The sequence below is a fragment of the Mus caroli genome, unplaced genomic scaffold (genome assembly GCF_978045245.1).
Source record: "Mus caroli unplaced genomic scaffold, Mus_caroli_1 scaffold_2, whole genome shotgun sequence".
Lineage (NCBI taxonomy): Eukaryota > Metazoa > Chordata > Mammalia > Rodentia > Muridae > Mus > Mus caroli.
Genome location: NW_028227257.1, coordinates 52,870,434 through 52,888,402, shown reverse-complemented (window position 1 = coordinate 52,888,402; position 17,969 = coordinate 52,870,434). Strand labels below are relative to the sequence as shown.

The 17,969-nt window shown below is 41.4% G+C and overlaps 1 pseudogene across 1 annotated transcript in view; it reads right to left on the bottom strand.

Moving 5' to 3' along the window:
• LOC110307010 (proto-oncogene FRAT1-like) overlaps positions 1-17,752 on the bottom strand; it is a 29,951-nt pseudogene extending 12,199 nt beyond the window's left edge. Inside the window, exon 1 of the transcript XR_015044525.1 lies at positions 17,681-17,752. The product of XR_015044525.1 is annotated as a proto-oncogene FRAT1-like (transcript). The remainder of the gene's footprint in view (positions 1-17,680) is intronic.
• Between the last annotated feature and the right edge of the window lie 217 nt (positions 17,753-17,969).

Below are 17,969 nucleotides of genomic sequence, written 5' to 3'. Positions count from 1 at the left end.
GTCAGAAGTTTTCTGTGTGGTCTGAGCAGGTGAGTGTTTGCAGGAGCTAAGCACAGCCTGTGTGTTTGGTCAGACTGCCAACTTACTGCCTCAACTTCCTTCCTTGTCTGTGTGTGTCCATGTCTGCAGACCCCAGTGTCCTTGCTTGCAGCCTGTTGTGAACAATCCCCCACCACCACCTTGCCTCTGCCACTGGAGGTTCCCTCAGCAGTGCTGCAAGATCTGTGTGCCTGCCCTCCCCCCTTCCCCTCCTCCGAACAGGGCAGTTCTGGATTGTTTTGTTGCTATGGCAATCCTTTCAGGTTTGAGTCATGCTGTGAGGATGTGTACTGTGTGTTTGTGCAGCAGTGCAGCAGCATGTGGGTCTGCATCGTCCTTCCTGGTCTGCACCATACTGTGTTAATTTTGGTATTGACCAAAATTTGTCTGTTTTTGTCTTTGGTTTGCATGGTGGCAGCATGTGCTACCATGGTAACTCTTCCAGGTGTGAAACATGCTGAGATAATTTTGTGATTTACTTGGTGGCTTGTGTTGCCATGGTTAATTCTTCCAGGTTTGTGTAAACTTCTGTGCAGTATTACCGGTGGTCTTGTGTGTGAGCACTACCTTTTAGTTGGTTCTTATTACTGTGGGCTGTATCTTAGTTGTTGTTGTTGTTGTTGCTGCTGCTGCTGCTGCTGCTGAGGCTGCTGCTGCTGGCTATCTCTGTGTGATGGTTTGTATAAGATTCTCACCCTAGTTGCCTGGAAGTCAGTCTTCCACTAGCAGCCTTTGGATGAAGACATAGAACTCTCAGCTACTCCTGCGCCATGCCTGTCTGGATACTGCCATGCTCCCACCTTGATGATAATGGACTGAACCTCTGAACCTGTAAGCCAGTCCCAATTAAATGTTGTTTTTTTTGTTTTTTTTTTGTTTTTTTTTATACGACTTGCCTTGGTCATAGTGTCTGTTCACAGCAGTAAAACCCTAACTAATACAGAAGTTGGTACTGGGAGTGGGGTATTGCTGTGATAGGCCTGACCATGCTTTTATTTGAAAGAATGTGGATTTTGGGACTTTGGATTTGGAAAGCAGTGGAATGCTTTAAATGGGGCTTAATGGGTCATCCTAGTAGGAATATGGAAGACTTTGTTGCTGGGAGTAATTTGAACTGTGTTGACCTGGCCCAAGAGATTTCAAAGGAGAAGAATTTCAGAATGTGGCATAAAGATTGGTTTTGTGGTATTTTGGTGAAGAATGTGGCTACTTTTTGCCCTTGTCTGAAAAGTTTGCCTGAGGCTAAGGTGAAGAGACTTGGATTAATTGCATTGACAAAAGAAGTTTCAAAAAAGCCCAGCAGAGACTTTGTTCTCTGGTTAAGTCTTATGAAGAGAAGTTTGAACAAGCATAGCAAGCTTAGAAAGGAAAAATATAAAATATATGGTTTGAGTATTAAAGGAGTACCAGGAAGTGAAATGGAACAAAATCTTGTGTTCTAGGAGATAAAGATTAAGGGAGTGGGACCTTGGGGCAAGATCCTACCCAGCTAAATTAGATCCAGACATGGTGGTACACACCTTTAATCCCATGAGACAAGCATGCTGATCTCTACATTCAAGGTCAATCTACAGAGCAAGAACCAGGATAGCCAAGCTTAGGCAGTGAAGGATTTAGAAAACATAAAGCTAGTGATAATGTAATAATACAAGGGGATCATGTTCTAGTTCCTATAAGCAGCAGAACTCGGCAGCTTCAGCCATGTACCTCTGGCTCTAGAGTTAAGAATGGAAGGAACTACTGGGAAAATTGATGCTGGTTAGCTGGAGCTAAGGAATTAGCAGTGATTAAGAAGAGACCATTATCGTTGAGGTGAAATCTTCTGGAAATTGTTTTCTGGGAGCACAAAGAAGCTGTGTTCCAGAGATACCCAAGGTTGTACCTCATGCTGCGGCTGGACTTGATAATGTGTAAGAGTCACTCAGGTGGTACTGCTTGTGAATGAATGAAGGGATCATGGAGAGAAGCTGAGGCTTAGCACTGTGAAAGGCCAGGGAAGCCCATTGGAGAAGGTGAAGCTTCAGCTGTAGTTGATGGCCCAGGATTGAAGGCGTCATGCAAAGGATTTGAGGCTTGGCACCCTGAAGAGAGCCTATGAGAGGCTATTGGTGAAGCCTTGTTGGAGTGGAACACCCCAGTGTATTGGAGATGTCAGTACCATGGGATGATCACCAAGAACAGCAGCCATAATGGAGTGGATCAACCTGAGCATAGAGTGCTACAGAGGACAGAGATGGAGAAGTGATGCTAGCCCTTAGGAGGAGTCCAAAAGATCAAGTGGAATCCCAGACACTGAAAGAAGAAGCTGTAACATTGAAATTGCCTTGGAGACTCAAAGATGTTAAAGATGCCAGAGCCATGGGATACATGCTGAGGAAAGCTGCTAACAGGGAGTGGAACCAGCCCAGGAGGAAGCAGTTTGTTGCAGTCAAAAAAGATGAAAAAGGAGTGGAGATCTGAAGACCACTTTGACATCAGCCATGGAGATGCAGAGTTTGGAGTTTGCCCAGCTGGTTTCCTGCCTTGCTTTGGGGATTACAGTTAATTAAGTTGAATGAATTTCAGAAGAGACCTTGAACTTTGGACTTTTAACATTGTTGCAACTGCTATAGACTATGAGGACTTTGAAAGTTGCACTAAATGCATTTTGCATTATGCTATGTTTAAGTATGGCCCCCATAGACTCATGTTTTTGAACAAGTCTATGGGGACCAGGGAGTGGAATGTGATGGTTTGTATAAGATTCTCACCCTAGTTGCCTGGAAGTCAGTCTTCCACTAGCAGCCTTTGGATGAAGACATAGAACTCTCAGCTACTCCTGCGCCATGCCTGTCTGGATACTGCCATGCTCCCACCTTGATGATAATGGACTGAACCTCTGAACCTGTAAGCCAGTCCCAATTAAATGTTGTTTTTTTTGGTTTTTTGTTTTTTTTTATACGACTTGCCTTGGTCATAGTGTCTGTTCACAGCAGTAAAACCCTAACTAATACACTCTGTTTACAAATTATTTGTGGTGCCGCATCTATCTTGTGAGTGCCAGCTCCTGGTTAGTTCTTGTTATTGTGGGCTGTATCTTTTTCCTCTTCTTGCTTGTTTTTTGTTTCTGGTTGTGCCTTTCTATGTTCATTGACTCTAAATGGTGCCACGTCTTTCTGGGAACAAGGCTTTGAATTTGTTTCCACTGCTGGTTTCCACTAGGAAACACATATCTGGAAGACATGGCCATGGAGGGGCCAGGAGAAATTCTGAGCCTCGGTCTGGGGTGGTTGTTTCTGCCTCATTGAGAAAAAAGGCTGGACTTGTGTTTTGCATGTCTTTATCATGAGTGTCACTTTATGTGTTTCTTGTTTCTACCTGATAAAGAGGGAAGGTTATATTTGCATTTTTGTGAGTTGTGTTTATATTTCTCCATAAGAGATGCCTTCGGTGAAGTGACTGTGATGCGCATATTAACATGAGACAGGTTCTATGCCTCAATATAGGAGAATGCCAGGGCCAGGAAGCAGGAGTGGGTAGGTTGGGGAGCAGGGGGAGGTGAAAGGGGATAGGTGATTTTCAGAGGAAACTAGGAAAGGGGATAACATTTGAAATGTAAATAAAGAAAGTATCTCATTAAAACACACACACACACATACACACACGAGACAGGCTACCTCTACAATATTCTACAGGTTTCCTTCACCTCAAAAAAGACCAGGAAGCTGGTTTCTAGCCCCACAGGGGGCTACCCTTAAACAAGCAGCTATTGATTCTTGCTTTCTCCTAACTCACCTAGACTGGGATTTTAACACCACTGAAGATAAGAGGAGGCTCTTGGTCTATCATCAGGCTCTGCTGGCAGGTCTCAAGGTAGCTGCAAGGAGGCCCACAAATTTGGTCAGAGTGTATGATATTAGGCAGGGAGAATATGAAAGCCCTGTAGCTTTCTTAGAGAGGGTCATGGAGGCATTTTGACAATATACTCCCATGGACCCTGAATCACCAGAAGCAAAGGCAGCAGTTGCTCTAGTTTTTATTAGTCAGGCAGCATCAGATATTGAGAGAAAGCGCCACAGGTTTGAGAGGTTAGGAAAAAGGAGTCTGCGGGACTTAGTGATAGTAGCAGAGAGAATATTTAATGGAAGAAAGACTGCAGAGGAGAAGCAGACGAGAGGAGCAGCACACTTGAGACCTGGCAGAGATTCTGTTTTCAGCTACAACTAAACCAAATGACCTTAGGAGACTTCTAAAACACATAGCTTCAAAAGAAGGAGGTAGGGGGGCAAGGAAAGGATCAAAAATTCCCTCATTTGAGAAAGAACTAATGTGCCTATTGTAAGGTTGAGGGCCACTGGGCCAGGGAATGGCCTAAGAGGAAAAAGGCTGTCCAAACAAATCATGTTCTTAGAAGATGAAGATTGTGGTAATAGGGTTTGGATCCCCTTCTTTAGCCCAGAGTAAACCTAAAAGCAAAAGGGAGACTCACCAGCATTTTTATTGATAATTAATAAAGTTCAACATTCTGTCTTGCTAAAACCTGGTCTCTTTATCAGTTTATAAATGACTTCCCAGTGGCAACAGAAATTAAACAAAAATCCTGGACCTCTTAGAGGCCCTGAGAAATTCAGACTATTGAGCCTCTACTAAGGCCTTACTCGGCCAACTACAGGTGATCTCCCTAGACCCAGGAGATGCATACTCAGACTCAGGCCCTGGCATTAGCCAACGGTCAGTATGCCACCAATTGCCAGAAGCTTCCTCCCACTCCTATTTACATATCAGTGCATCAAGGACCTTGTGGTTTAAGATGACGCTAGAATGACTCATTACCAGCCTCTCAAATGCCCCCAGGATAACTTTTCAGCTGCTCTGTTGCCTGACTCTGACCTCAATCTATAGGCCTCTGCATGACTGCTAAGACATTTTGGCCCACATCCAAGAGACCCAAATACCCCCTTGATGGATGCAGAGGTAGTGTGGTTCACCTATGGCACCAGCCTCATTCAGGATGGACAAAGGTATGCTCAGACAGTGGTGGTCTCAAACACTGAGATCATATGGGAGGAGCCAGTCCTGGCAGGAATGTCAGCCCAGAAAGCCAAACTGGCAGCTCTGACCAAGGAGTTAGTGCTGAGAAAAGGCAAGAGACACAGATAGCTAGTATGTTTTTGTCATCACTCATATCCATGAGGCTATTTATATGGAGAGAAGCCTTCTGACAGCAGAAGGACTAAACTCCATCCCAGAGGGCAACAATACATCCCATTGGGTGACCCTAGAAATTGTGCCTCTCATGTCCTTGATTGCCCTACAGCAAGGGAGATCCCACACTCTCTGACTACACAGAAGATGTGATCTGTGCCAAAAACCTGCTCCTGTTTGAGTGTCATGAGATGACAGAGGACATCTGACTACAAACTAATTGTACCAGAGAAAATGAGTTTATGCATACTAAAAATTGATCCATTGTTCTTCAAACATGGGAGCCTGGAGAATGCAGGACTTAGTCTACCAGTCCCACATCAGAATTAGAGATGATAATTTGAAAAAAGCTGAAATTATTAAAAACTATAAGCACTGTCAATTGACCAATGCAGTTGCCATTAGGAATCCCAGAACTCAATACTGGAGCACTAAGCCAGGAGTCTTAGGAAACTAACTTCACCGGGGCCTAGCAAACACAGAAGTGGATCACAGGGCCCCCAATGAAGGAGCTAGAGAAAGTAACCAAGGAGCTAAAGGGGTCTGCAACCCTATAGTTGGAACAACATGATGAACTACCCAGTACTCCCCAGAGCTCGTGTTTCTAGCTGCATATGTATCAGAAGATGGCCTAGTCGGCCATCAGTGGAAAGAGAGGCCCATTGGTCGTGCAAACTTTATCTGCCTCAGTACAGGGGAATGCCAGGGCCAAGAAGTGGGAGTGGGTGGGTGGGGAGCAGGTGGGGGACTTTCGGGATAGCATTGGAAATGTAAATGAAATAAATACCCAATTTAAAAAAAAAAGGAAACTAACTTCACATAGGTAAGACCAGAAAAATTCAGGTACAAATATTTGCAGGTATTTATAAATATCTTTTCAGGATGGAATGAGACTTTCCTACATAAACTTGAAACTATGCATATGGTACAAAAAAAAAAAAAACTAAAATAAATTCTTGCAAGGTATGGTTTTCTAAGTTTATAGGGTTGACAATAGACCTACATTTGTGTCCCAGGTAAGTTAGAGATTAGCTAATATTCTGGGGATTAATTGGAATCTTCTTAAAGGCTCCAGAGTTCAGGAAAGGTAGAGAAGATAAATAAAACCCTAAAAAGAGACATTATCTAAATTAACCTTGGAGACTGAATGTTGCTTGTTGACTCTTTTCCCCTTCATCCTATATAGAGTACATAACTCCCCATACCAGATAGAACTCACCCCTCTTAAAGTTATGTTTGGCTCACCTATTGACAGAAGTTATTACAGAAACAGACAATCTAATTATTATATGAATTTGAGATGTCCAATTTGTACACATTTGGTTTAAACTTTGAGCTTTCCATAAAACAGGTTGACCTTCAGAGATCCACGAACTCTATCCTAGAGATTAGGCCCCAGTCAAGAGACAATGCCAGGGGTCACTAGAGCCTTACTGAAAGGGTCCTTGTGCTACAGAGTTACAGTGTGGATGCACTGTATAATCATTTGCAGTTGAAGAACACCCTGGCCAGCAGGAGGAGAATTCAGGCTCAGAACTCCCTTCTGTGTCCCACTGATGGGTCCCTACCCATGCTGCAGGGACACCACAAAGACATAGCCCTGTTACTTTTTTCATAAAGCTTCAGGAAGTCACATGATTGGGTTTTCTAGTCATAAAAGAATGGGGCGATGAGAAGCCCTATCTTTTAAATTCAGACTCCTTTTTAGAGAAACTTACTTAAGTTTGAACTCAGGTAAACTCTCAGCAAAATCTGAGTTTAGCTCCAGTCTCTAGGCTAACAAGACCTGCATCTCCAGGTTACACCCCCCAAAAGACCAGTGTCTCTTAGGTTATTTCCCTAACAAAACAGCACCTGCAGGTTATAAGCCCTCCCTTTGCCTAATGATCACAGTTGCAGAGGAAAGCAGAAATTAAGTTTATGATATGACTCCCAGCACCAGCCAATTATGTTAAAGGCCAAGGTAGCTCTCCAACTAGATGCCTGCAAACTCACCCCCTGCTTTTGCTTACTATCAAGCCTTACTCCAATGGGTATTTGGGTTCCTGTCTCTACTCAAAACCTTCCTGAGTGTCAGTGGTGAGCTGAGGGGCCAGAGAATAAAGTCCCTGCTGTGAGTTGCATCAGATCGGCTCCTGTCTGTTTTATTTGGGGCGGGAGGGGGTGTGTGATTACTAACAATTCCCTGGCACTACAGTTCCTTTAGGTATCACTGATGCTTAATGTCAGGATTTATAAAGATAATCATTCCTAGAACCGATTTATTCCGGAAAGGTATCAATTATCTACATCTTTATTTCATAACTGATCACTTCTACCAACAGAAGCAAATTGTGAAAATGTCAATGGGGCTCAAGGCCAGTTCCTTTGAAGAAAACATCTTGCAAAAAAATCTGTCATGAGCTCCTTGTTTCAGGGATCTTTAGCATTCCAACTGAGGATTGAGACCTTGGTGGTCATCCAAATCCTGAGAGGAGGAAAGTGTACAGACTCCATGATTAGCTCTGATACTGAGTTCCTGAAATCATTGCATCATTCTCACATAATAGTAAGTATAATAATAATAATTTAATAATAATAAATAATTGCTGCAGGCCATGGAGACCTGGATGAAATCTTACCTGGTTAGAGAACATGAAGCAAAGTTAACCCTTCTGAAGAGTGAAGCCTAAATGTGGGTATCTGGAGAAGGAGGGGGAGGCTGCCCATACTCTAACTAGGGAAATGACCATGGCTATCTAAACTTCACATATCCAACATATTTCCAAGTTGCGTTATTAAGCATGAAAACATCTCAGTAGCTTAGAACGGGCACATGAAACTCAGTGACTTAGGAGTGGGGGGAAAGATTCACCTCTGGGTAAAAGATCAAGAGATTTTATGGAACCTCTGAATACTGTTCACTTGGGGTGTTTAAGAACACAGGGGGCTTCCCTCTGACAACCCAGGCCTTGTTTTGATCCTCCACTTTTTAGAAACTGGACACCTCTCATTTCATAAAGGCAGAAAATTCGAAGATAAAAAGCCAGATTTTAATGGAAGCAACTTGTATGCCAGATCACCTCTACAAAGACATAAAAGGCCTACTGAATCGGTAACTGAAGATGGAATCATATAAAGTCATATAATCCAAGTACTTACAATATAGCCACAGCTTAGAGACGATGAAGACAAAAGGATTTCCTCAGAAGAAATCCAAAGAGAACCCTGATCCCAACCAAGCATTAGAGAGTTTAGTGGCTTCCTGAACCCAGGACCTCAGAGATGCTTTATAGCAACAAAAATATGACCCTATACTAGCAAACAATTAATTGAAAAGTAGAAGTTCACCTGGCAGTGCAAATGTGACTACAAGAAAGGGCAGAGTTGTCCTCTGTGGGGAAACAGTGTCTTCTCCTTCAAACTCTTTTCTTACCTACTCTACCAGAGCTGCCTTGAGATGAGAGCAAATGGCTTGAGGAAACAGTGTGCCTTCCAATTTTTCTTCCCTTTAATATATATACATATACATATGATTATATATATATGTGTGTGTGTGTGTGTATATATAGCAAAAGCTTTCCATAGGATGGACATATTCCTCACCTGAGGAATGGGAGATCCTGAAAGAACAGTAGCAACAGCTCCAAAAATTCACTGATACTGAACATGTATTCAGAGTGTTCATCTTCACAAACACCAAATATGAAAAAAACCCCAAGATGTGAGCACCCATGGCTCGGAACCTAGACACAAGCACATCTCCCTTTGTACAAGGAGCACTTCCTTCTTTAGGGACGTGGCCAAGAGTAAGAGCACAAGCATAAAAACCTCCAAGGTTAAACACACCCTCTGGAGCACTTCCAGGGCTAGAATCAAGGATTGTATTAGAGCAAATATTGTGTCCCTCAAATGCTGTGTAGTACACATATGGAAACTTGGAGTGGTTCTCTATAATAACTGGGTACCTCCCATTCAGAGTGACAGAGAATTCAAACAATAAATGTTAGATTTCATTCTGAAATCTATTTCCCACACATCACCTATCATCACATCACCAAATAGAGATTGATGATGTACTTAATCAATTCATGACGGTGGATGTCAAAATAGCACCATAATAATGGAAGTCCCTGGCATACCTGTGGATGCACCAAGCTGAACACAATTAAGCATCCTCAGAGGAAATCCAGAGGGAACCAGATCCAAATCTGAATTATAAATCATTTACATGGAGTGAGTTTGAGATACAGGGTATGAAATATACTTTGAAACAACAAAAATACATGGTAACATATTTAATAATAAATATGAATTTCACCTGCCATTGAAAATTTGAACACAATAGAGGGAGGGAACAAAAACCCCTGTGAAACCTCTCAAACTTCCTGTGCTTGTAAAGAGGGGAACCAGTGTTCCTGCACTTACCATAGTATCCAGGGACACTCTGAGCAGTTAGGAGACCAGAAAAGGGCCTGTGTATGCCTCTTACCCTGTCTAAATGGAAGAGGAGCTTCTCAGAAAACATTTGGCCCCATCATGGACATATGACAAATCTCAAAAATAGGACTTGCAGAGAGACTGAGTGGAGCATAAGCTTAGAGGAATTTTTATCAATAAGCAGATAGTCACAAACTTCAAACTTTGCTATTTCCACTGACAGCACAAAGAACCCAAGCACAAGCATGGTTTCCTCTATGTATTGAGGCACTTTTCTACTGAGAGAGTCCAGAGTAAGAGCACAAGCATAGAATCCACAGAAGACAGCAGCCCATCCTGAAGGGAAAGAGGTGCTCAGGAGCACCAGTAGCTCCAGTGCAAGGGTGTGAATCAGGCAGAATACTTTACCCCACTGGTACTCAGTATCATACAATCTGAAGGACTTCTCAATGATATCTGCAGCCTTGGAGTGGTCCTCTCCTTTTCAGTACGAGGTTTCTTAATTAAGGGAGACAGTTCAAATAAGAACATAGAATTTATTCTTTGTATGGTGACCTGATTATCTCTTCCAAGAGTTTGAAGAATCATATGTTCAAATACTAACAGTGGGTACAAAGAGAGGCCAACAATCATCACTGTATGGCACACCTGTGGATGCTCCCTGATGTAGACTCTTCAAAGGTTTCTTCACAAGAAATCCAGAGGGACCCTACCCAAAGGTAGCTTTGGAAATGTTTTAATAGGTAATGCAGGATTCAAACATATTGTAAAATGCAAAAGCCACAACCACGTAATGGCAACTTAACATAATTCTGACAATGAAGTCCTCTTGATAGAGAAAATTTGAGCACAACAAAGGGCAGAGTGGTACAATGTCATATTCACAACCTCACCACTTTCATCTCCTTCTAAGGAGGAGAACCAGATCTCCTTCCCTTCCACCTTCCTGTTGCTCACTCTACCTGAGCTGCGTTGGCATGGGAGAAAAAGGCTGTAGGAGACACAGAGTTCTTCCATCCTGTTTTCTCTGAACAAATCAAAGGGCAGATTCTATGCTTAAACTTGTATCCCAGATCACCTCTCCTCAGGTCTTACAGTATGACCATTTAATGACAGTGGATGCCAAAGTGATGCCCAAAGTCAATCAAGTCACACCTGTGGCTGAGCCTTGATTAGAGACATCAAGAATTTTGTCAGAGGAATTCCCCAGGAAACATCACTATCCATTATTGGGAATATTTTGAATGTGTTATAGAATACAGGCTATCAAAACATGCCTTAAAGTAACAAATTTACAACCATAACTGTTAACATACTCATGAGTAACAAGTCCATATGGCAGTGCAAATTTGGCTGCTGGATTGGGCAGGTACAATGTACTATACAATGAACTCCCAATATTTCTAGGTCTCTAAAGAGGGGAACCAGAACCACTGTCCTTCCCATCCTATATTTTGAATAGGAGCTTCCAATATAAAACACCCCCCCCCCAGCAGCAGTGTGGACATAGTCTAAACCTCAGGAGCCTAACTTGCAGGGAGACTGAGACCATCATGGATTCCAAGGATTTATTGTCACCATGCACATCTTCACAAACTTCAAGTAGGAACAAATCCAAGATGCCATCACTGATAGAGCCTAGAACCAAGAAACAAGCTGATCATTGAATGCATGGTATCTTTTCCAGTAAGGAAGGCTGTTTCCTGTGAGGGCACAAGCATGGAAGCCTGATCAGCCCAACCTACTGGAAATCAGACTCAGGAGCATCTGTGATGGCAGTGCCAGGGTGTGCCTTACAGTGAGTTTTGGGCCCTGGGGGTTCAATAACACATAGCATGAAAGGCTTTCCATTGACATGCAGAGCCTTTGAAAGGTCCTCTAGGTATCAGTGATGAGGCACATCCCATTCAGAATGTCAGAAAATCCAAATATCAAGTGGCAGAATTTATCCTGAATCTTGTCTCCTTGATCACCTCTCCACAGAGATAAAAATTCTATTTAATCAATTCCTGAATTTGTATGACACAAAGAAGCCCACAGACATTCAGGTCTTGGCATACCCAGGGCTAGGCCATGAAGAAGACACATCACCAATGTCCTTGCAAGGAATATCAAGGGAATGAAAGCCCAACATCTCATTAAAAATCTTTTTGATGAAATACCAAAAAGAGAATATCATGTAATGGCAACATACTTGATCATCAATGAAAAAGTCACCCAGCACCAGTGAAAATTAGACCATATTATAGGGCAAAGTGGAAAAAATAACTTCTTAACTGACTCCCAAATTGCCCCAATATGAAACCTATGTCACAGCATGGACACATGTTTCACTTCAGGAAGACAACTTGCAGAAAGACAGACTATAATGGATTACAAAGATTGATTATCAACAAGCACATCTTCCCAAAATTCAAAGGTGAACAAATCCAAGCTGTGAACCCAAAAAATTCCCAGAACCTAGACACAAGCACATTATCCTAAAATATTTGGACTGTATTTTTGCAACAAAGATTTCCAGGGTTGAAAGCATAAGTATCATAGGCAACAATCCATCTTCCAGAGAATCAGACCCTCAGCAGTTCCTATGTCCACAGGGTCATGTAGAATGCCTCAGAATGAATAGTGTACTGCAGAGGGGTTCAGTGGCAGAAAGCACGAAAGGCTTCCCAGTGACATCCTGAGCCTTTGTGTGTACCTGCATTTTAATTACTAAACTATTCCCATTCAAAGTGATGGAGCATTCAACAATTAAATGGCTCCTTTTGTCCAGAAATGCATTTATCCCCCATCACCTCGGTCAAAAGCTGAGAGTTCTATCTAACTAGTGAGATATGGGAATTAGATGCCACAAAGAGGTCAAACATGGAAATAATGGCACGCCAATGGCTGTGCCATAATGAAGAGACATCAATCAGGGGCTCAGAAAAAGTCTCAAGAGAATGAGACACTCTTTCAGAAATATTGTTTTAATGGGGTACCAAATTCTGGAAGATTATTCAATCTTAAAACACACAAAGATAGGATCATGTAATAAATATTTGATAATAAAAAAAAAACATCGTGGCTAAATTTTAACCTCAATGGTCTACCTGATAGGCAGTGTGTACAACCATCACATCCAGCTTTTTATACTTGTGCTGGAGAGCTGAACTTGGGGCTCATGCTTGACTGAATGGGACTTTGGTGACTGACTGATATCCTTAGCCATGTATTGAGGATTGGACGTTCCCATCTATATTCTTTAAGACATTTCTGTTATAATTTTGCTGCCTATTTTGTCTTTGTCCATCTTTGAGGTTGTCATAATAATGGCTTCTTGGGGGGTGTGTAGGTGCCATCATTCCTTTGTACTATAAGGAGCAGCCTGAGCAGCAAATATCAGCATTGTTCTTTAAGACTTGGGGAGAATTCATGGTGATTGCATCCAGTCTTGGGTTTCCTTTCTGAAGATACAGGTTTTGAATTTACTATTCAAGGTATTCTGGCTTGTACTTATCTGTGTAAGTATTTTCTATTATCTTGTTTCAATTTCAGTAGGCCCAATGTGCCTAGAAATGTGTTTAGAGTTTTCAAACTTAGAGTATTCTCATTTATAAAATCTTTGCCCATGGATTTCCTGGATTCAAGTGACACTGATGCAATATCATAATTTCAGTGAAATCAATGTCTATCCTAGTTGAGGGACACGTTTGCTAACAGTGTCAAGTTTTTGTGCTGTGAGTCTTTGACCTGACTTTTCATTTTTATTTCCATTTCTTGATTTTCTGTTACAATTCTTATTCATTCTTACCACCCATCCTGTTTGTCTTTGATTTGTCCTTATATTCCTATGCTCATCAGTTGTACTGTGATTGGTTCTTTAGGTATGTCTGATTTTTAATGTTAGTTTTTATACCTATAAACATTCCAAGAAGTAACCTATTCTGGGTAGATATCAACTCCCTAACATCACTATTTGCTGTTGCTACTTATTATGTCTTTGAACAAAAGCAAATTATGATGTTGACAAGGGAACTTCAGGCCAGTTCCTCTAAAAAGAACATTAACAAATTGTTACTGTCTCTTGGGTTTATTGTGTTTCCAACCTATCACTATCTACCTGGTGACCATCAAAATTCTGAGACATGACAATTGTGAAGGCGCCTGATTAGCTCTCAGCCTGGGCTCCTGAAAGCATTGCATCCTCACACCACACAACTGCCGCAGGCCATGGAAACGAGAATAAAATACTACCTGGTTATGAAACATGGAACACAGGGAACCTTGCTGAAACTGGAAGCTACAGGAGCTATCTAGAGGAGGAGGAGGAGAAAGAGGACCATCCTCTCTTTAGAGAACTTACTTTGGCTATTATACCTTTGCATAGTTACAATATTGCCCAGTGATATCCTAGGCATGAAAACATTCTCAGTAGATTATAAAGGATTCATTACACTCAGTGATTTGGTTTTAGGGAAAAAAAAGACTCCCCTCTGGAAGTAAAAGGGTCACAAACTTTATGGTATCAATGGATACCATTCTCCCAAGGTGTTCTGGCACACAGAGTATGAAGGGCTTCCCTTGACATGCTGGACCCTGTATTGATACTATGCTTTTTAGTAACAGGACATCTCCCATGTCAGAGAGAGAATTCAAAAATAAAAAATCCAGAGTTACTGAATGCAAACTTCTATGCCTGATCACCTCTCCCAAGAGCTTAAAAAATCTACTAAATCAATAACTGAAGATAAAATCACACACAGTCTTGTGATTCTGGCAGTTATGGTACTCCCATGTCTGTCCCTTGATGAAGACACCACAAGAAAGAAATTCAAAGGGAACCCAGACCCCTACCTAAAATTAGAAAAAAATTTGATGGGTTCCTGAACAAAAGAAATTAGACATGCTTTAAAGCAACCAAAGTCCAACCATGTTATAGAAAATAATTCACTATGAAGGATTTCACCAGGCAGTGTCAATATGACCACAGTAGACAGTACAATTGTACAGTGACCTCGACACAATGTCCCAATTTCCCACAACATCTGAGGAGGGTGCTTGTGCCCCTCCCCTTCATAGTTTCACTCCATCCACTTTTGTCACACTACCAGGAGATGAAAGGAAAAGGCAGAAGGGCAGAGTGTGCCTTCCAATGTATCTTCCCTGAAGGAGAACTTCACAAACCAAAGCTCCTCCACAGCACGCACATTATCTTCACCTCAGGGATAGGAATTCCTGAGAGACTGAGAAGATCATCAGCTTCAAGAATTCACTGTTGTTAACCATGCTTTCAGAGTTTTCCTCTTTCACAGTCTTCAACTATGCAAAAACCCAATATGTGACCACTCACAGCTCTCAGAACTTAGCTAAAAAGCACAGCCTCCTTCACAGAAGTATTGGTTTCTTTTCCAGTGAAGATGCCCACAGGACAAACACAAGCATAAAGCCCTCCAAAGTTAGAAGCCCATCCTGCAATGGAGCAATTCCTAGGTTAGAACCAGGGTTTGTATTAAAATGAATATTGTTTCCCTGAATACGGAGAATAGAGCACACTGGAGCTCTATGAATATCACATTCATAGAGACTGAACATAATGACTAAACTGTAGATACCTTCATGAAACTTATACTCAACATCATCGATCCCCAGAGTTTGGAGATCTACATAATCTATACATGACAGAGCAACAGGTTCACAATACTGGAAGTCCTGGAACACCTGTAGCTACATCAAGCTAAAGAAATATGATGAGGGTACATGGAGGAAATCTGGAAGGAATGAGACTCCAACCCGGAATTATGTTTTAAATGGAGTATGAAACACAGAGTCTCGAATATGTTTTAAAGCAACAATAATACATGGTACCACATTTAATCATATATAAGGGTTTAATTTGCCAATGAATATTTGAACACAATAGAAGCAGGGAACAAAGACCTAAGTAGAACCTCAAAAACTCCCTCTGCTTCTAAAGAGGAGAACCAGTGTTTCTACACTTTCTACTGCTCCTACTCTGTTGATTCTAAAGAGGATATTTCCAGACAGAGCTTGCCCCCGTAACTTAAGCCTTGTCTCAAAACAGGACTCACAGAGAGTCTAGGAGGATTATCATCTCTGAGGAATTATTAACAAGAAGCACATATTTACCAACTTCAAAATATGCTGTGACCACTGACAGCACAAAGAACCTAGACCCAAACACAGGCTTCTGTATGCATTGAGGCAGTTTTCTAGTGAAGCTGTCCAGAGAAAGAGCACAAGCATAGAATCCAGAGACAGTAGCCAATCCTCCAGAGAAATAGATGCTCAGGAGCACCTGTGATGGCTGTGCAAGGATGTGAGTCAAGGGGAAATAGTGTGGTGCTCAGATGGTCAGGAGCATAATCTGAAGAGCTTCCCACTGATACCTTGGGTCATACAGTGCTCCTCAGCTTTTTAGTGGTGAGCAATTTACAATAAGAGACACAGAAAATCCAGATAACAGCTCTTATCCATAAAGAAAATTTATTGCTTTTTAAAAAAATAAACTCTCTGAAGAGCTTGAAGATTCACTTAATCAAATATAACAGTGAGATCACAAAAGAGCAACAATCATCGCATCACAACACACCTTTAGATGCCCCATTACGTAAAATCATCAAAGACTTGTTTTTTCAGAAAAAAAAATCCATAGGGACCTTGTCCAAAGGTAGCATTAGAATTTTTCTTAATGGGGTAGGAAATACAAAAATATCCAAGGCCTATTAGAGCAACAATACCATGTAATGACAACCTATTTAATCTTGAAAGTGAAGTCCTCATTGGTAGCACAAATTTGATCACAATCAAGTTCAGGGCAGTACAATGAAACATTCAAAGACTCTCCAACCTCCTCTGCTTCTAAACAGCAGAACTAGATCACATGTACAGGTTGAGCCTTTGAGTGGCCCCCTAAGTTTTAGTGAGCAGTCACACCCCAGTCAGAAAGATAGAATATAAGATTCCAACATTCAGACTTTTTCCTGAACCATGTGTCCTGGATCATTTCCCCCAAAACTTACACAAATTTAATCAAATACTGATATCTGGATGCCACAAAGTGTCCCCAGTCATGGGTTTTTTGGACACCGTTGCCTGTGCTTTGATGTACACCCATCAAAGATTTCCTCAGTCAAAATCCTAAGTGAACCAGATCTCAATCTAGCATTCAAAATGTTTTTGATGGGATAAAGAAAAAAGTCATTATAAGATATTTAAACCAAAAAAATATAACTATGCAATGATAACATAATTAATTATAAATAAGAAGTCTACATGGCAGTGCAAAGATAATTAAAATAGAGGGCAGGGTTGTATGATAACCCCTGCACAACCTCCCAACATTCCTCTGCATTAAAAGGAGGAACCAGTGCCCCTCCCTTCACACCTTCACTTTGACCAGCTACCTGATCTGTCTGGAGAGAAAAGACTGAAGAAAATGTAGTGTGCCTCCTATCCTTTATTTATGCTTCTGTTTGGTGGTGAGCAACTTTAAGAAGTCAATTGCAGGGTCTTCTTCACCATCACTTGTGACAGAGTCCTGTGATGGTTCATTTGCATCAAGTTTCTTCCCAGTACAATTCGTTTCAGTGCAAACCCACTGTTTTTCATCTTCTCTATTAGCTTGGAGGGGTTCATTAACAGACCTGAACCATCAGTAGGAACTGAACTTGCGTTGATCCCAGAAAGACAAAACAAAGGGCACTCTTGATTTGTGTTCACATGGCCCCACTTGTGACATTTAATACACCTTACATTTCAAACCTGAATACCAGGCTGATCTCTGATGTTCATGTTATCTTTGGATGCCTTTCTGCCATTTGAACTTGTACTCTGTCTCTCCTTCTGTTTCTTCTTCCTCTTTGTTTTCTCTTTTAACTCCTGGTGGGGCCTCATACATGAAATCCAGGCCATTCTTCACAAGCTCTTCTCTCATAAGCAATCTATTATCATATGACCCTTGCTCTTTAAGGTACTGTTGCATTAATTCTTCTTGTTTCTTTTTATCATATGATATTTTCTGTTCTGCCATCTATACCTTCTTGATGTTGGATTTGGCTGCAGGATGAAAGTCCTTTTTACATGTGAAATAGGAGAATGACTTCACCATCTTAGAGTCTGAAATGGAGAAGCTAACTGCTAGGTCTGCTAGGAACATAAACTGAATACTGTATTCTTAACATAAAAATTTACTAAGACACACATATAGGGGTTGGTGATAAGGTATTAGGAAGATTCATTGATAAACCCCAGATAGAAAACCCATCCCATACTTACTCCTAATAGGAGTCCTGAAATATTTGAACTAGAAGTAAAAAGCAGAGAGT